Genomic DNA, 20,990 nt, shown 5'->3' with positions numbered 1-20,990 from the left:
TCCTGACAATTTTTGATTTGCAAACTTTGATTCCTTGATTTAACCCACCACCACTAAGACCACCATCACTCACCGATTCACCAAAACTTGGGTAAATAATTATCTTACTTGTTTTTATTAGTCTTTCTTAAATGGATGTATAGCTCACATTTATTTCAATGTTATTATTAAAAGTGTTTTGGTTTTTATTTAGAAGTTTGGTGATGTTTTTGTGACCAGAAATATGCTACAGGAACTTAATTCTTGTTTATATCAATTAGCCAATGGTAAAATTGGTTTCATTATATGTTGTTTTGCTTAAAGTCACAGTTTCCAAGAACCTATCAGTGACATTAAGTGAGGACTTACTGTACTGTAAAAGTGATGGATGTCACTTCCAAGATTAGGTTATAAAAGGCGGTGACGTCCATCTGCTTGCACTGTCTTTGGGGATCTTCTCACTTGCTCACTCTGAGGGAAACTGGCTGCCATGTTGCAAGCTGCCTTACGGGGAAGGAACTGAGGGCCACTCCAGCAAACAGCCATCAAGAACCTGAGGCCCTCGGTGCAGCAGCAGACAAGAAACTAAATCCTACCAACGGCTACCTAAGTGAGCTTGAAAACCGATCCTTGAGATGCTACAGCCCCGGCCACACCTTGATGGTAACCCTGAGCCAGAGGACCCTGTTAAGCTGTACCAGGAATCCTGCTTCAAAGAAACTGTGAGACAATCACTTTTTATTGTTTTAAGACACCATATCTTAGGGAAATTTTAAAATATTGATTGGCGATAAACAATTAATACATTCTCCAGCTTTCTTCATTTTTAAAAATTTTTTTTTCTTTTCTTGAAGAGTGGGGGTTAACAGTATCATGGACATTATATATAGCACTATCTCATTATTCTTAACAGGTGGATTATTAAATATTGTTCAGATTGTGCATTGCAAAGGGGCACATGGCAGAGGAGGGTGATTTGGGGACGAAAATCCAATCCATGCCCCATTCACAAAATCGTGCTTCCTGGCATGTGCTTTGTTCGCCCAGAGGAGGCCGTATCTTTACACAAAGGTGGCCTCTGGGACAGTGGCAGCTCTGTTAACAGTTACATAATAATCCATGGTATGTAACATAATTTATTTAACCAATCTGATCTTGTTGACCATTGAGATTGCTTCCCATATTATTGTTGTAAATAACCCTGTAATAAGCAGCCTCCAAGTATGTAGATCTGTATTCCTACATTTATGTAGGAAATATTCCAAAATAGGATTCCTAGACCATAAATCGCGTCCATCTTTAATTTTTATAGATCCTGACAAATTAACCTGGCTAAAAATTTTTAATGGTTTATACACCCAGCAAGTAAAAGAAGTTGCTTATTTCCTTATCCCCTCACCAACACTGGATGAGATCAATCTTTTAAATATTTGCTGATCTGATAAGTGAAAAATTTTATCTCACAGTTTTATAGATCATTTGTAACAAACCAAATATTTCTAACTTTCTCTTCTCTGAGTCAGGACAATTTCATTGTTATACTGAGTCAGTCTTTTCCCTCAAATATGCAGGCAACATTGAATAAATCTGTTAGAGATCAGGGAATCATACTCTACCCAAGCAACATCCACTCACTCAGTACTATCTCTTATATGAAACATGAGTAAGAGAAATAGAATGCCCAGTGAGTGTAGTTAAGTGTAAGGTTTCAGCAAAGGTCTTCAAGCATTTGAATCTCTGATCACAAGTCTCAAAAATCCTGTTGACTCCTCACCAGATTTGCTTATTTAGCCACCATCCCCCACTTTGAAAATAAGATCACTTTCATTCAACTATTTTCATGTAGGTCATGCGAGCAGAACCAAATGCTAGTGAGAATACCATGGTTTAAGACTTGTAGCATTGTACATCTTGTTCTTTTACTAGGTGTATGTGTTAGTTAGTCCATGTCTTCTGAGAAGCAGACACCGAGATGAGATTACGGGTGCAAGAATTTTATTAGGGAAAAGGCCTATGACAGCAAATGATGGAAACAGGAAAGCTGGAAGAGCTTTGGGTGATGGGAGCCTGACCCAAGGGAAGGAGAGGAGAGTAGTTCGGGTAGGAGCATCCTAGCCTGCCATGCAGTCTAAGAATGGTTCAGCAAGATCTCAGAGCAAAGTCAGCCATCAGAGGAGTACGGTGTCTCGCAGGGTCCAACCTATCTCAGTATTCCTGCCACACTCAGTCATCGGCTGGGAGAAGCCCGTGGGAAGAGCGGCCTTGGTGTGAATGCAGTGATGGATTTCAGAGCACAGCAGCTGGGGTCATTGATCAATTGCACTCGCTGAGGTTGGAGGCCACACTAGGCTCATCACCAAGGCCGCCGCCACGCATTAGCAATGAGCTAATCTGCAGACAGAGCCTCCGTAGAATCATAAAAATAGAAAATAGAGAATTTGTGCTTCATTTTTAGTTTTTGTGTCCACAATTCCCATATAACTACTTACCTTACTCCCAAATAATGAAAGAAAGCATTTCTGTTTGGTTAATGATTATGTAACTTTACCAAGTCCCATGGGGTAGAAGACGAAGACCTATGGAACAGAGAAACAGCTGGAATTCTGTATGTAAGAAAGAAAGAAACAGGAATTGGGGGGTGGAGAAGAGCAAAGAAGAAAAAGGAAAGGAGGTCAGAGAGAAAGAGTGTAGAGGAACGTGGCAGAAACTGAAAAATCCTCAGAGGCATGTGGGCAGGGAGAAATTCCCAGTGGAAGACTGGATGAAGAATATTGAAAAATAAGAATGTCTAGTCATCAGAATAAGGATGATTTTTCTGCAAAACATCGGCGATCAGATATACAAATTGTCAATTTTCTACTAGGTTTTTAAGTGCTAGATTTTGCCGGAATGGGGGTTAAATACTAGTGCCTCTCTAAACGTATGTCTTAGATAATATGTTTGAATTATTTCTGCTTGGTCTCCAAGAACATCTTTTTATGTTGAACTCTAAAGAACAATCTAAAGTTTTCGATTGAATTCAAATTTATTTTAATCAAATATTCTTTTAGAGGCTCATAAGCTAGAACTTGGGAATATCTCGTGCTATACAAACACTGTCATAATTATTTGATCTGTGTATGTGTTTGTGCTGGCCAAATCTTTACCTTACTTTTTAGATTATAATCACTTTAGAAATATCTTTAAGAATGTAAATATTTTCCATTGCCCTGAATTTCTCATAACAGAACCATCATTTGATGATGATCATGATGTTTGAATCCTGTAAGTCTGCATACAAAAGTAAAATATTTTGTACACATGCTAATACAAATACTGTAGGCATCACCCTATCTATTTCCTCTGTCGCCTCTTTGCTGCATTTGATACTATTGATCAATCACTTATCAAGAGTCCCTTCTTCCTGGGCTTTCATTGTACTAAGTTCTTGGCTCTCCTCCTAGCTTCCTGCCTCCTCTTTCCCCCCTATCTTTGGCTTTCTGTCATCTCTTAATTTTGGATATCACACATCAATCTTTGTAAAGGCTTCCATTTCATGGTTCCATTATCACCCCTAACCTAATCTGCTATTTATATCCCCAAATCTTACTGAGCCCTGGCCCCGTATTTCCAACTGCCTCTAGGATATCTCCTCTAAAATATTCTGCCATCATTGCTAATTCCATATGGCCCAAAGCATCCTCTTGCTATCACTTGTCACTTTCCCATTCATCAATAGCACTACATTGTCTTCCATTTGCTCAAAGGAAACTTTGATGATATCTTTGAATTCTTCTGGTTTATTCCTCTTCCCACATCTGACTGCTTTACCAAATCACATTTCTCTTTTCTTTGTGAAACAATATATCAGCTGCCTGTCTGACCCCACGTTCTTCAGCTCACTGTGGTTGTGTTGTAGATTTAAGTAAAAATTGGCTCAAATCCCCTTTCACCATGTAGGAGGAAACTCAGGGTTTCTCCCAATGTTTCCAGAGCTTTCTGGGGATCTAACATTTCAGTTAGTCATTCTGGTCCTCATTCTCTGCTTCTGATGAATTTTCAATCCCCCTCATAGTTCACCTTGTGTGGTTGTTCACATTTTATACCCCTTGTGTACCCTTGAATGGAAAATGACTTTTTCCTCATTTTACCCCAACACCTCCCACCCAACAAAGTTGCTATAGTCTTTGCACCAGACTCTCCTATAGTACCAGACTCTACTGAAAATTTCAATTGTGATGACAAGGGGCTCATTTAATTGTCCTCAGAGCAGATAGCAGAACTAAATATTTAACTTCTCCATTTTTGAGAGTTATTTATTCATTCATGCTCTTAGGGGATATTCACTAACCCTGCTTTATACCAGGGCTCCAGCACCAATGATATTTCTGTGTTCTCTCTCTGATTTAATCTCCTATCTTCTTCTCAGCCTTCTCACCCTCAACCACCGATGTTCTACTCATTTTTTATGCAGATAAAGGGGGACCAACTGTTGAGGACTCTCCAAACAATTTAGCTATCACATCATCTTACAACATCGAGACCTTCTAACAAGTCAGCTTCACCCTTGAGTCATTTTTGTAATTTTTATGGTGCCTGACTCAATGACTACAACATAGTAGGCTCTCAATAAATGGTTAATAAATTTAATTTGGGCTGGGTGATTCCCTTTGGAAATGGAAATTTTTTTTTAATTTTATAATTTGTCTTTCAATACAAATGACTAAACTGTGAAAACTCATTCCAATAGGTAAGTCAAACTTGAAAAGGTTCAAAATCTATACTATATATGATACCAAATAACTCATTGGATTGATTTTTAATATTAAAATAATCAATGCCTTGGAATCTATTTAGTAGAAAGTTTTTATTTATTAGTTCAGTAACTACTCATTAGGTTCCATCTGTGTATAAAGGCTTATGCTAGGAGCTTTGTGGGACCTAAAGCTAATTCACACATGGTCCTAACTCAGGATACCTGCAATCTATAGGGTGACAAGTATTAAAATGGTTATGATATAAGGTAAACGTACAGGACACAGACAGTTGTATTCTCTCAATCGGCATGGGAATGGTCTGATTAAAACCTCCAGGGGGACACAGTTATTGGGGCAAGACAGCAGTAGTGGTGACCATTCCTTCTACTAGAGCCCTGTGTTGACATTGACATGTCATCATCAGGGACTTATATCAAAAGTTCATGATTTTGCTTTATTTATATTTTTTTCTTGAACAGATTTCAATTTTTAAATATCTCTATGGAGCCAATAGGATTTTTCTTAGATTTTACATTTCTATGCTTTTCTGAAAGTTACCATTTTTTTTCTGTCAACACAACCAACACTACTTCTACCCATTGAGGGGATCGGAAAGGGCTCTGAAATTCGGTCAGATGCATCATGGCCCCTCATAGGCTACCAGCTTCATGATCTCAACTAATCAGACCTGACCACCTCCAAGTGAGAAAGGGCCATGTGGTTGAACCCCAGTCACATACTGAACTCCCCTCTGTAATGCCCTTGCTGTGTCACTGTGCACCTGCGACTGGATACGTCCGGTGAAAAAGACCTCACTCCTTCTTGAGGCTACCCATTCTTGTGTCACACATCTCTCTTAGAAATGTCTTCCCTTGTAGTGTGTGAAATCTGTCTCTAAGTACCTTCATCCAGGGGTCCAGTTCTACCCTTTGGAGTGATGTAGAACAAATTAAATCACTCTTCTATATGACAAATACCGTATTTTAACATAACTACAATGTTCCCTCCTTGAGTCTTCTCTTTTCCAGACTAAAAATCTTCTGTGCTTTCAACAACACTTCACTGGACTTGGTTTGGAGTCCTTTTTCTAGCCTGCCCACCACCTTTGGAATATACTATTCTTCATTCATTTCTTTTTTAAAGTGTAGCATCCAGACAACATATCCCAGGTGTGTTCTAAGTACTATAGAATCAGACAAGACAACCATCTCCATAATTTTAAACATGAGCTACTACTATTAATATCCCTTAAAAGCGCATTGCTTTTTCATGGTCATTCACAATTTTTTTATATATTGAGCTTTATGCTAGCTAAAATTTTTAACTCTTTTTCACATATGCTATGACTAAGCCAGATATACCTGCCATATAGTAAGAGCTTGATAAATATTAGCTATCATTATTAGCAGTTATCCTATTTGTGACAATAAATTTGATAAGTATGCTCTCCACAAGTTTATCTAAACCATTGACTTAAATTTTAAGAAAATAAATCAAAGAATAGTTTAAGATAGAGTCCATGGCACACTTCTAACAACGCTCGCTTCCATGTAACATCAATCCAGTACTTACATGTCTTAGGAGACATTCAACCGGTTACTAATCTACCCCTCGTCTTTAGGAAACCAAACTTTCTTCAGTTTCCCTTAGCTCTGGATATGATGAGCTTCCCAGGAACACAAATATCATTCACTGGTTTTGCTTTCCTCTGCATCTGCAGATCATCCCAGTCCAGCGGAACCACACGTCCTCTCTTCCTCCCTCCACTTCAACTTTGCACTCTGACTATAATTCTTCTGCATATCCCTGACGGCATCTCCTACTTGCTAATGTATATGTCTTTTCAGTCACTTTTTGCCATCTACCAGGTATTATTGCCAATTCCACTGGGTACTATTGCTTTTGGTGAGCACAGCTACCCTCCCTGCTGGCTTCCCTTGTTTCTGCCAAGAACCACTACCATCTTCCATGGGCCATGGTGCTCTCCCATGAGAGACAGGAGAGACAAAGAAGGCCAAGGAAGTCGTGAGTGCAAAGGTTCTGAGGCAGGAATGTCAGGATACATCTGAAGAAAATTTGGAGGCCAGTTATTCTGGAGCCAAAGGAGTGAGAGGAAAAAGGGTGAGAGAGAAGATCAGAGAGGTTAGGCATTGTAAGGACTTTAGTTTCATTCTGAGCAAGATGGGAATTATTGCAGGGTTTTGAGCAGAGGAGTGGTATAACCCAGTATGTCTTCATGGGGTCATTCTGGCCACAGGGTTATAAATAGACTGAGAAGGAGGTGAGGGCAGAAAGAAGAGGAATAGATAGGAAACATTTGGACTAACCCAGGGACAGAGAACAGGGTGTGGACCAAGGTGGTGGCATGATGATGGTGTAAAATAACATATTTTGGGTATAATTTTTAAGGATAGAACTGGAAATATTTGCTATGAATTCAATATGGAACATGGGGGAGGGAGGGAGAGAGAGAGAAAGAGAGAGAGAGGAGTCATGGGTGACTCCTGCATTTTTGGCCTGAGCAAGAAGTTTGGAATTGTCATTTACTAAAACGGGGAAGACTGTTGAAGAAATAGGTTTGAGGGTGGGGGAGGCCATTTTAAGCCCAAGATGCCTATTAGATATCGAAGTGGAGCTGTCAAGTAAGCAGTTGGATATAGGCGTTCTAGGGAGAGTTCTGGGCTGGAAATATAAATTTGAAAGTGCATTACTTTCAAAAGACCAAAATAAAAAGACACCACCGACTATGCAGCATTAACAACAGAAATGTATTTTCTCATAGTCATAGAGGCTGGAAGTCCAAGATCAAGATGTTCACAGGTCTGGTTTCTCTTGAAGCTAGCAAGCGGCCCTCCTCCTCACTCTGTCCTCACATGGTCATTTCTCTGTGTACACACATCCCTGGTGTCTCTTTGTGTGTTCAAATGTCCTCCTATTACAAGGACACCAGTCAGATTGGATTAGAGGCCACTCTAACACCCTCATTTTAACCTAATCACCTTTTTAAAGATCCTATCTCCAAATAAAGTCACACTGGGGGTTAGGGCTTCAGCATATGAATTTGGGTGGAAAAGGGACACACTTCAGCCCATTACAGGAAATCATCATCTTATTAGAAAAGATTAGACAAATTCATTAAGGTAGTGGACACAGAGGCAAGAAAGAAGGGGTCTGAGGATGAAGCCGTGGTGCTCTTCAATGTTTAGCGGTCAGGGAGAGAAACAGGAACCAGCGAAGGAGAATGAGCAGTGGCCAGTGAGTTGGAAGAAATTGGGAAACATCTGGTATCCCAAGAGCCTAGTGAAGGGGATGCTTCAAAAAAGAGGAAGTCAGAGGATATCGTCTGCACAGTTAGGTGCTTCTGAGGGACAAAGAAGGTGAGGACTGAGATGTGACCATTGAATTTAGAAACACAGACCTTGATGAAAGTAGTTTTGGTGGTTTGGTGGAGAAGAAAGGCAGACTGGACTGATGTGAGGCCTGAAGAGGAATTGTGACATTGTATTCCCCCAATTCTTTTGAGTGTTGCCATAAAAGAAAACAGAGAAACAGAGAAGAAGCTAAAGGGCAATAAGAGGTCAAGGCAGGGATTTTTTTGAAGATGGGAAAGAAACAGCAGTCGTTGTATGCTAATGGGGTTGACGCAGTGGAAAGGAAGAAATGGATAAAGCAGAGTGATGTCCTTGAATAGCAAGACTCAAGGCTGCTTGTAGTATAAGCAGGGAAAGTGAAGGATTTGCCTTAGCAAGGAACCTGGACGTCCAAGGTAGAGCCCACAGCACAAAGGCAGAGAAGGGGGTAGATGTGGTTGTAAAGTTTATGGAATTTCCCCTTCTGAGCACAATGAGGGGGGAGATATTGACTACTTAAGGAAAGAGTAGAGGGTGTGAAATAGTTGTCTAAGCCAGAAAGAAAGTGAATGGATTAGGGAATTATAGCAGAATTGGCAGCCAACACTAAGAGCAAACTTGAAATTAGCCATCCAAATGTAAACTGAGGTCACTCACCATAGGGTATATTTTTCTCCAACCATGTTCAGCTAGGAAGGTGCAGGTGCCTTGTAAATTAAGAGTTAAATTTAGCCAGGACTGGGGTTTTGCCAGACAAGTCTGATGAGGAGAGAAGGGTCAAGAGAGTTAGAATGTTACCAGCAGAAGTTACTCTAATGATGGACCTTAGAATCTCAAGTAGGGAAGAAGAGAAACAAGGACGTATGTCAAGTGTACGACAATAAAATGGCGGTAGGATCAAGGGATATACATCCTGGTGGGTAATTGGAATTGTTGGAGTCAGAGTACTTAAGGAAGAGAGCTAGAAAGAAAGTATTGGTCAGAAAGCTCTTTTCTCATCTCTATCCTAAATAGCAGAATTCCAGAAGCAGGAGCTATGATTTTTACTTATTTTTCTATTCCCAGAAGTACCTTTTAAAAAGTTCATATGACAGACATTTCTTGATGAGCAAACAAACCATTATCATGTTACCAGTTTGACAATTCTTTTCAGAGGGCAGCATGAGAAGAGCGGAAACTGCACTAACAAGAGCAAGACGATCTGGGTTCAAGGAAAGACTTTGCCTCTTCCTCTCTGTGGGCTCATTTCTTAACCGTGGTGAGTGTCACTTGGCTCATCTGTAAAATGAGGAAAATAATAACTGCCCCGTGGTTATTGTGAAGATCAAATGCAACATGGTATGTGAAAGTGCTTTGTAAACTAAAAGGCTAATTAACAATAACCTGAAATAGCCGCAAGATCATGAATCACCCAGCAAAGGGAGAAACACAAGCCTCCAAGGACTTTTGAGGGGGACCTTTGCGCTCCTTCCAGCCTCTATGACTAAGCCAAACGTCATGCTCATCGGACTTGAGTCTCTGTTTGTGGCTTTCTCATTTGCCCAGCCCCCCTTTTTTGTGCTCCAAAGCCCTGCATCCCATCAGAGCGGGATAGAAAGGGCACGGGTGGACAAGAGGAGAAACCAGAGAGCAACGGAGGGGAGCAGGATAAAATAACATTTTCCAAGTGCCTTTTGTGCACCAGGCACCGTGCAAAAATATCACCACTTGCTCCACCACTACTCAGTATTATCCTCCTAGTTTATAGATGGGAACAGAGACTCCGAAAGTTTATTCGACCCAAATTACACAATCAGGAAAAGATAGAACAGGAAATCAACCTCGTCTCTTTCTGAATTCAAAGCCCAGTGCTTTCCCAGTAAACCCTAGGTGTACAACTAATCCAAAGCAATCTCTGCCCAAGAAAAATTATATTTGGGGGAGGGTTTTCTGGACTCAATCTCCCGTTTCTTTGTGATGGTTAAGTTCCCAGAAAAAGAAGGGCATATAATGAAAGAAAGGAAGCATTTTAGAATACTAAAATTACTAAAATTCTTCGGGCAAGGAGTTATTTACACCAAAGTGAAAACGACTAAGGTTTTGAAAGTGGATTGTCTTAAAAGCCCTTCTTAACTTCCCAATGGCTCAGAACTTGTCTGCTAAGAGGTTTATGGATACATGATTTGGGGGGAAGAGAGCTGTACTAGCAGCTCAGACTCGTGTTATCAGGCCATCTCAGTGTTGAATAGTCATTGGTCTGGATATCTATTCCTAAATAAGCATCCACCCCAAAATATATTGGCTAAGAACGATAATTTGTTACTATTTCTCCGGGCTCTTAGGGCTGACTGGGCTCTGCTGGGTGGTTCTTGCTTAGGTTCTCTCCCTGCACTTACAGGCAGGTATTGGTCAGGCTGCAGCCATCTGATGGCTCAGTGGGGCTGTGCATCCAAAATGACCCCTACTCCTGGCTGGCATTTGATGCTGACTGATGGCCAGGAGTGCAGTTAGCACCGTGAATCAGGGTACCCACACGTGGTCCCCTCATGTGGCTAGGTCAGCAGGTGCGTGCTAAGAGGGAGAATTCCAACAGTGAATGGTCCAAGGAGTAGGAGACAGACACTGACCACCAGGCCACTTAAGGGCTAAGCCTGAAATCGACACAGCATCACTTCTGCTATGTTCTATTGGTCAAAATAATCACAGGTCCCACTTAGATTCAAGAGGGTAGAGAAATAAAGTCCGCTCTTTTGATGGGAGAGAGGCAAAATCGCACTGCAGAAGAAAGTGAGAGATGAGAGATATTGTCCCATTCACCTTTGGGGAATACAACCTGCCATTGTCACTAACCCGATGCCATACCCAAAGTTAGATTGCCTGTACGTCAGTCCAACTCCTGGCCTGGGAGCTGGATCTAGCTTTTGCCAGCCTCTCTGCCTACATCGCATACCATTGCTTGGCTCTTGTGCACAAATCCCCTCCCCTCAGGTCTTCCCATGAGGGCCTCCCTTTATCATTCAGCTTTCAGCTCCTATGTCGCCTCTGCTGGGAGACCTTCCTTGACTAACACACGACTCTTCCACGTCCTACCCAGCCTTTATGCGTTTCCTTTCTTATCTGCCATCTCTGTCCCTCTGCTAGCACACACATTCTGAGAGGACAGTGACTCTGTCTGTCTTGCCCCCTGCTGCTGCATCCCCAGTTCCTATACTAACGCCCACTGTTTCATGGTTATTCAGTACATTTCGTTGAATGAATAAATGAATGAACAAAGGAATATCCCTGCCACGTGGCAACCAGTGACTACTAATACCCTTCTTACGACGAGGATTCTGTGCTAGTTCTCCAGGAAGCAACTTTATCTTTGGACACATCTTAGACAATTCCTGTATGACGTTACCTAACTAGTCAAAACCTGTATTATGTATTGACTAGTAAGACGGACTCAGGAGTTTTCAAACTGTGCCTCCACGTGCTTTAGCTCTGTGACTCTAGCCCCAGGGAGAGGCCAAGGGGGGAGACAAGGGCAGAGAGGAAGAAGGCAGGGAGGTCAGGGGACCCCATCATCATTTCACTCACAGCAATGATCCTTTCATTTGTTTTATCTGTTGGTGTTCTGTATAAGATTTAGTTTGTAAACCAGTTCCATTGCTAAAAATAAGACTAGATGATCTCTTCAATTCTGTTCTATGTTCTACTCTTTGTGATGATGGTTTGCAAAGTGTGGTTTTCCAACGCCCGGTATAAAAATCAACTCGTTGGACATGTGTGGAAAAGCAGATCCTCTGGTCCCTATTGGATTAAAATTTCTGGCCATGTGACCAGGTAATCTGTATTTTAACAAGCACCTCAGGGAATTTTTAGCCATTCTAAAGTTTGAGAATCACTGCTTTATGATGTGAGAACAATCTGATAAAATGCAGAAAGAAGCTATCGTCCAAAGCATAACTTTTTCTTTTGGGATGACCTCTTGCAAAGAGGAATGTCTTTTCTCACTATATACAGAATTTTCTGGAGGAGTAGGCATGGCTGACTCACCCAAGATATCCAGAATGTGTACTTTCTTTGCTAGAAGCCCTGATTATTCCCCCTAATATCTCTCTGTAGCCTGGTGATTGAAGCTAATGCATATATATGTGGACAAACACACATACACCCACATACACACACACAGACACACAATGCCTGTGGCCAACGTCACAGCCAACCTGCCACCTCCCTCAGCTGAGTCCTGCCAATTAAGCACGTCTCAAGTGGTATAAGAGCAGGGCCCTTAAAATTCCAAGCATAAAACAGCTAATAAGAGTATCTTGTTTAACAAAGTAATAAAAAAAAGCAGAGACAAAAGAAAAAAGGCTGCAAAGTTTTCTTTGTGATCATTGTTTAACACTGTATGTAATTAAATATTAATGAAAGTATGCTACTTTCATTTTGTGAGCAATTTAATTCAATTAAAAATAAATGGGTCTCCTTGGCTCAGTGGGCATACTGATACACAGAACGGCACTGCCCTTAACTTGGTTTCTGCTGTGTTTAAACCCAGCACCGAGCAAAGCTACTGAAATACAACCCCAGGCGAACGCAATTAACTCCTTAAGAGACAAGAGCAGACCTCAGCCAGTCGATTGAACACAGGGCTCTGCAGCATCCATGGGGTACAAAGCCTAACACATCTTAATAAAAAAAAAATATGTTTATCAAGCATTTGCTATGTGGGATGAAAAGACATTTAAGACATTTCATAGAAGTCAAAACAGTAGTTATCTCAGGGGGCGGGGTGGGCATTGATTGGAAAGAAGCTGGAAACATTCTGACTCTTGATCTGGGGGTTGGTTAACAAATACACACGTACACACACACACACACACACACGCCATATATATGTATGTGTATGTGTAAATACACATTGAGGTGCACACTTAAGATTACTGCACTTGAGTGCAAATATTTCACACCTCAATAGGGGAGACAGAGACACTTTTTTGCCTTCAGAGACGCCACACTCTGTTATTATCAGGCACCGTGGGCATCGGGGAGATTGCCCATTTACCATCTGGCTGGGAAGACACATAAAAATACCTGAGGGCACTTATTTTGTGATGAAAACATACACAAATCTTAAAGCACCCTTAGGAAGAAACCGACAAATTAACCAGTAAATTTTTGCTAAGTCCACGCTCTGGGCGTCTGCAGTGCGGAGCGCACCTAGGTGTGGTGAGTTCTGAGCGTGGTTTTAAAGGTGGGGAAGAGGATGGAGGACACATGGAAGGGGGAACAGAAAGTGGAACAGGACGGAAGGAAGGTGTCAGGGAATCAGCAGGCCCAGGGGCAAATCAACCCAATGTCAGGTCTGGGGCTGATGGGGATGTCTCAGGGAGGAGAGGGGGGAGGTGGGGCTGGCGTTGTGGGGAGGGCCAGTGAGCAGGGGCCAGATGGCTGGTGTGGGCTCCAGGGACAGCTCTCAGGGGCCGTGGGCGCTCACAGGCCCTGGAGGTAATGGATCCGCGCCGCCACCGCGATAACTGGAGCTGCTCTTTCATTTCACCCACAAGAGCTGTTGTTTGGGAATGAACTCCGGGATTCCAGAGGCCACGTCTAATAATAACACCGTTATCAACGCTGCAAGGCTGAACCGAGCCTGAGTGTGCGTGTCTCTGGGTACCCGGGGGCCGGCGGCCAGCCCTGAAAGGAGAGCCGGGCCCTTGTGAATGGAGAGGAAAATGCCAATCTGTTGACAAAAAGTTTGCTGCTAAAAACGAAACCCGGGCCAACATTTTACAACCTGGACGCATTGTTAATGTGGTGGTTTATCTGGCAGGAATAGGAAGCTGTGTTTGAAAACAATGTATCCTTTTTGGGTGCAAGGTCGGGGTCTGTGGGACCTCGGGGTTACCGCCGGTCTCCTGCCAGCGCCCCACCGCCTGGGAGAGCAGCTCCACAGCCGGGGTCACCAGGCTTCCCGGGCCAAGGTAGGCACACCCGGGGCCCACAGTGGAGGGAAGGTCCCCTGCACACGGGCCTCACTGGGGCCTACTGAGGCGTCCCCAGGGGCAGAGCAGGCTGAGAGGAGAGAGGATGCCGAAGCGCCTCTTTTAAAACTAGTCTCAATGGGAAAGAAAATACCAGATGGTTGAGAGCTAGCATTGGGTGAGAAAGCAGACTCCATCTTGCAGTAGCTGTGTGACCTGTGCAGGAGACGTAACCTCCCAGATATTCAGTTTACTCACGTGCAAAGGGGGAATGAGAATAATACCTGCAGTGCAGGGCTACTGCGTGGATGAAATGAGCAGGTACGACCGAAGCACTCAGCGGGGCTCTTGGTATCTGGCCAGCACCCAGGAAAGGGCCTTTGCACTTGCTGCTTCCGGGCCTAGAACACTCTTTTTTAGAAAGGCTGGTTCCCTGACCTCCTGCAGGTCCCTTTCCTACTTTATTTTTCCCCATAGTGCTTACCGTTCTCTAGCATCCTATGTCTTTTACTTTTTTATCTTATATGAGGGCTGTCCGAAAAGTGTCCAGCCATGTGATATGAAAGATTGTATTAACAAGGGCTGGAGACTTTCCGGACAGCCCTCATATAGCATCTGTCTCTCCCAAACCAGAGGGAAGCTCTGTGGGAAGAGTGATTTTGAGTTCTGTTTACTGCTGAATCCCCAGCACCTAGAATGGTGCCCAGCATATAATAGCTGTTCAATAAACATTGAATAAAGGGTAGATGACGATGTGGAAGAAAGTCAGAGCATAAAAAACCCCGACTTTACCTTCTGGTTTTGAATGTCATGAGGTCAGCACTCTCTGCGAAACCATAAGCATCTTGAGGCAGGAACTCTACCTTGTAAGTCTAAGGTCTCCATAGCTAAGGGGGACAGATTTAGCAGATAAAAACACAGGACACCCTGGGCAAATTTCAAATTCAGATACACAAATTCTTTTTGTATGAATACATCCAAAATATTGCATGAGACATACTTATACTAAGACATTATTTCATTATTTATCATACATTAAAGTTTACCGGACATCCTGTATTGTACCTGGCAAAGCTATCAATATTACTTCTGTAAAGTAAGCTCAAAATAAGTAGTTGCTACATGAATGAATAGACACTCAAAATCCAGAGAAATCAAAGTGAACCTAAATAAAACAGGAAGGTCAGACCCAGTGGAATGCTGGTAATGTTTAACAACTGATTTTTCAGGGAGGAAAAAAAAAACCCTTGATTTACAACATTTGCCAATTTCCATGGTGTACATATTCCCGCCGTGTCTAATTTCAGGCTCCCAAGGAGACAGGACTGAATGCGAAGTTGGGAAGAGTTGATCACAGTCAGCTTCGGCAAGCAGGTAGGATGAGCTCTAGCCTAAAAGTCATAGGATTAAAGAAATAGACAACAAACAAACAAGAAAAATGAAAACTAAAGACCAATCCTCACTCTACCATACCAAGGCCTTGCTGGCCACTTCCTTATACAAATTATCTCAACTTTAAAATTCTGTGATGTAACAATTATAAGCCCCGTTTATTTTTCACCAATGGGGATGGGGGGCCAAAAAGAGTTTAAAAATTGTCTAGTTACACAGCTACTAAATTAGCCCAAGCTCTTTCCCTGAAACCATTCTGCCTCTGCCATCATTGGACATGGAAGCCAAAGGGGCCTCAGAGGTCAGAGGTCAGCAGCTCAACCTGCCCATTCCTCAGGAGAGAAAACTAAGGCAAGGAATAAAAGGGTTAGCAAACTCCTGCGTGAGCTGGGATTAGAACCTGTGCTACTTGGCTCCCACTGGTGTGTGTGCATGTGCCTGTGTGCATGTGTGTGTGTGTGTGTGTGTGTGTGTGGTGTGTAGTTTGTATTAATAGCGAAATTCTCTAAGTGTGTTCTGCTAACATGAGGACCCTAAGAAACAAGCATGGCCGTTCCCAAAGGAGTCAACATGGAGGAATATGCTGAGTTTTTTTTTCATGAGTTGCAAATGTGGAGTAGTAGGGTTTCTGCTGTCTTGACCTTACCCGGGTGATGTGTAAACTTAGACCACAATAGAGAACACTTATTCCAAAGAAGTGGCCAGAACAGTGTTGGCAGCTACAGTGACCAGTGGGCAGCAGGGTGGGGGTTGGGGACAGGTTATTTACCCAGGATCAACAATGTTGACACACTAATTGAAACAAGAACCCACAAAGTTCTACAACAGCCCCCTGCTTGTGTCTCTCTTTACTCCTCCTCCTGGCGGTGCCCCAGAGGACAGAGCCATGAATGACAACCCGGTTAGGCCAATAACCGTGTGTGACCACAGGCAAGTCACGTGACCACTCTCAAGTGCTTCCCCACCTGTAAAATAAAAATGGGATCTCTGGGGCCTTTTCCAGCAAAGACATCTAGAATATTCTCTCTTCAACCCCACTTTTTCCCTCCCTCCATCCTCTCCGTCTCTTCTTCCCTTCCTCATTAACTACCTTTTTTTCTCATTTCTTAAAAATCTTCTCTCCCTTCTTTCCATCCCCCACCCCATCCCCTCCCTCCTCCCCCTCTCTGGACCACAGCCTCGCTATCTCTGGCTCTCCCTCCTCGTTCTCTCTACCCTTGCCCCCCGCCCTCTCTCGTGCACACTCTGCTGGAACTAACACTGGCCCTTACTTGGACAGAAACTCTCCTAATGAAAGAAAGAAAGAATCTAGGAAAGCCAGGAGTAGACATTGGCTTGACAGAGAGGCAGATCTCTTTCGGAGAAAGCGGCTTCTAACGTTATTCTTCTGTTCATGTCCTTCTCTTTATCTGGAGAGCACTTTGCCAGCTATACAAACAAAAGATTATGCAGATTATCATAAGTATAAAGAAAAAAAAAATCATCCTAACTAAACATTCCCAAATGTAAGACCCCTGCATGAGAGAACCTGAGCGTCCCAGGGCCGTGTGAGGCGTCCAGAACGGGGACAGAGCTGGCCTTTGCCAGTCCGCTGGCTTAGTGGGCAGCACAGAACCCCGATAGGCAAGGGTGCCCTGAGATTTCCCAGCTTGCTAGAAACCGTGAAAGCAAATAAGAGCCCTCAAGGCTCATTAGACCTATTTATACAGTTCTTTGTTGGGAAAAAAATTAAATCTTCCAAACACAGATAAATATACCCCTGTGACAAATGAAATAGCTAGTCACGGTTAAACTCCGGCTTCGATGCTGACAAATGTACTGGTTGAGCCCCCCAGGCAAGATAAACATACTTCTTTATCTTGAATTCCCTTTCGGTGGGAGAAAAGGAGCACACAGGCCACCACGTGGGCAGGGACGGAGGCTGGGCTCCGGCAGACACGTAGGAGGGAGCAAGGTTGTAAGGAGGGAAAAGCACGTGAAGGTCACCTGCTCAGCCAGGTAGCCAAACCACAACACCGCTCCCTGCCGAGCTCTGCCCGGGCTTTCTGCTGACCTTGAAGGTTTCTCAACCCAGCTGTGCTGGCCACCAGCTATCCGCTGCCTACACACAGCATCCTCAGCGACTCCACCAGCACAGGGTGACACAGGAGTGTCCTCAAAATGGCTCACTTCCTGCCCCTCTGAATTTCTCAATAGGCCCCGTCTTTTCCAGGAACCACTCCTTTTCTGGGAAAGGTTGGCAGCGGCAGAGAATGACCCTGGCAGGAAATGGCCAGACACGTCTGAGGCCCTCTGAGAAGAGAGAGTGATAAGATAGAAGAGAAAAAAGAGAAGACTTTGGCTCACTCTTGGGAATCTCCATTCCTGGAGGGGCAGCTGCGTGGTCAATAGCTGTACTGTCCAATACAGGTGGCTGGGAAGGTGACCAGCCTGAATCGAAGTGTCCTGCAAACATAAAATACACACTGAGTTTGGAAGGCTTCATACAGAAAAAAAAAACACAAGAATGTAAAGGATCTCATTAATAATTTTCGCATACTGAATACATGTTGACATAATATTTTGAATGCATTGGGTTGAATAAAATACATTATTAATATTAATTTCACCTGCTTTTTTATCCTCTTTAAAAGTGGCAACTAGAAAATTTAAAATGGCATGGGGCCCATATTCTATTTCTATTGGACAGCACAACACCAGAGAGTCTTCAGCTGCGACACAGGTGAATCCAGGTTCTCTCAAGAGCCCATTTTCAGACTTTGCCTCCTTATGAAACCTTTTCATGCAAGAACCAAAGTGGAATTGATTTGTGTTTTCTTGTTTTCCCAGCTTGGAGTCCCTAAAGTCAAACTCATCCCAAGCCATAAAATGGAAACCTAGACTCAGAAGCTCCTGGCGTTAGCATGTGGACCTCTTTAGTTTTATAAGCTTGATGCTTTTCTCCGGCTTCTCTTGTCCTTCCTTCCTGCCACTCATGTCCTCAGAGCGCTGGCTGTTACATGCCCCCATTTGGTTTAGAAATAGCAGAATCACAAGGCTGATAGGAACCTGAGGAGACCATCAAACCCATTCAAACTGGTCTACTTGACCCAACCCAAGCAAAACACAGCTGCACTGGTATAATTCTTTTTTAAAAAGCAATAATTGTCATTTGTTTTCATATAGTAAATAATCCTTATTCATTGTAAAAAAAAAAAAAATGGGAAAATAGAAACCAGAAGACGAAAATAAAAATCATCTACAATCCCAAACCTCAAGCTAGCCATTGTTGATGTTTTAGGGTACATCCAGCCAACATTTTATTTTATACAACAAAAATAATGATTGCAATATTTATTGAACACTTATTATGTCCAAGTACCATGCTAAATATTTTTAACATGTTTTTCTTCATAATAGTCTCAAAGTAGGTTCCATTATTATTCCCAGTCTATAGTTGAGAAAAACCAAGACTTAGCAAGGTTAAATATCTTGTGCAAAGGCAAACAGCTGGCAAGTGGTGGAGCCAGTTAAACACAGGTCCAAACTGACTGTGGACAGGCAAGACTTAACCTCCATGCTGGAAGTTCTCTAAGGAGAGAGGCACTATCACCACCCTCATGAACTTGTTCTCCTAAAGGCATCCATCTCCATCTAACCCTCCTAAATTCACAGTGCTGTTCTTTATGCACATACTAATTCACCATTCACTGCTTTCTATTTATATATTCATTAGCTGAATGAATATTCATTGAACAATTTCTTTGTGCCAGGTGATATTCTAGGCAACTAGAATAGAGCAGTGAACCCAATCAACAAAGTTCCTCTGCTCTTGCGGAGCTTGTATTTGAGCACAGGGAGCTGGATAATACATAACAAGTAAATACATGTCATGTCACAGAGTAAGTAAGACAAACCAGTAGGTGGAGGACATGGAGCAGAGTGGGAGTGGGGGGAAATCAAAGACATGGGAAGGGGACAACTCACGTAGGGGGTTGTGTTATTTGCCGTTATTTGCATCCTATGTAGCAAAATCTGGCTAACACAGATGGCTATTCTTTAGGGTGGTCAGGGCTTTTAAGCTGGGTGAGACAGAAATCCACTAGCAGGTTTTCAGCAGAAGGGATGTGATTTACGTCTTAAAAGTGTCACTCCATGACTGTCTTGAGACTGTATACTTATCCAAGAGACACGTGTGGAAGCAGAATGACCAGTTGAGAGCTAAGCAGTAACCCAGAAGAGAAATAACACTAAGATCTAGGTAGCACAGATGGTGAGCAGTGGTCAGACTCCAGGTCGATTTTGAACGTAGAGCCAACAGGATTTGCTGATGGATCAGAAATGGGGTAGGACAGAAAGGGTCAAGGATAACTCCAAGCTTCTTGGCATTGAGCAGCTAGAAAGAGAGGCTGCTCACTCACTAAGATGGGAAAATGACAAGGAGAAGTTTTTTGAGGGGAGCAGAAATCAGGGGCATGTTTCGGGGAATGTCAGGTCTGAGATACCTATCCGACATCAAAGTAGATGCATCAAGTGAAAAACCATCTGTTATCTGAGTTCAGGGAATAGTCAAGCTTTGAGATGTGAATTTGGAATTTCTTGGAAGATGGTATTTGAAACCATGACCCTGAATGAAGTTGTCTCAGCAGGGATTAGCTACAACAGAGACTAGGTCTTTACTAAATCCTTGCGTTCTAACTGCAAGGAGGTGGAGAAGGAACAGCCACCGAGGAAAAGGAATAATCAGAAGAGAAGGGGGTCAGGGCCAGGTGAAGAAAGTGTTTCAAGTCCAAGGGAGTGATCAGCCCTGTCAAATGCTGCTGGTAGAATACAACATAGACTGAGCATGGCCGTTGGATTTGGCAATGTGGAGAGCGCATATACTACCAGTGTAGGCAAGTGGAACAAACCAAGAGATCACTCCAGAAAGGGTACTGGGCTGGGAGAGAATGGACCTACACCCTGTCTAATGGTTCTCGGAGACACCGGAGCGTCAGTTAGCCTCATTCAACTGTTCTTCCTTCCTTGTCTAATTTGGATTTTTATGTGACAGACAAATCTCTCATTGTCACCCTAGAAATACTGATGATAAAACAATGACTAAGCAATAAATTTTTTAAAGTTCATGATGATTGATGGGGAGTTTCTTATTTGAACTCAACACACCTTCCGAAGATGAGGTGAGGTGACAACTCTCGGAAGAGGAAATGCATTTTCCAGCTCTTTGTGAATCTACAAGGCAGGATATTGTCAGGCTCCTATGAGAGGAGTCATCTCAACAACAGAATATCATGGCATGTAAGTGGCTGATACCTGTAAGCAAGTCTCAATGTTACATGAAGTGCCATGCTAGCATTGCCTGGACTCCATAATTAGACCTAATAACCCCAGTAACTGTAAATCAACTCTAATTGTATCACTTTTTCCCCTCCATCTTCTGACAATCACAGGATGGTCTTTTCCTGTCAAATTTTACCTTGAAGACGTGAACAGAAATTTTTCAAAAGAAGACAGAATAATGGCCCAAAAACATATGAAAAAATGCTCAACATCTCTAATCATCAGGGAAATGCAAATCAAAACCACAATGAGATATCACTTATCTC

The sequence above is a fragment of the Propithecus coquereli genome, unplaced genomic scaffold (genome assembly GCF_000956105.1).
Source record: "Propithecus coquereli isolate 6110/MARCELLA unplaced genomic scaffold, Pcoq_1.0 Scaffold129, whole genome shotgun sequence".
NCBI lineage: Eukaryota > Metazoa > Chordata > Mammalia > Primates > Indriidae > Propithecus > Propithecus coquereli.
The sequence above is the reverse complement of the archived record's forward strand: the minus strand, read 5'-3'. Positions refer to the sequence as shown.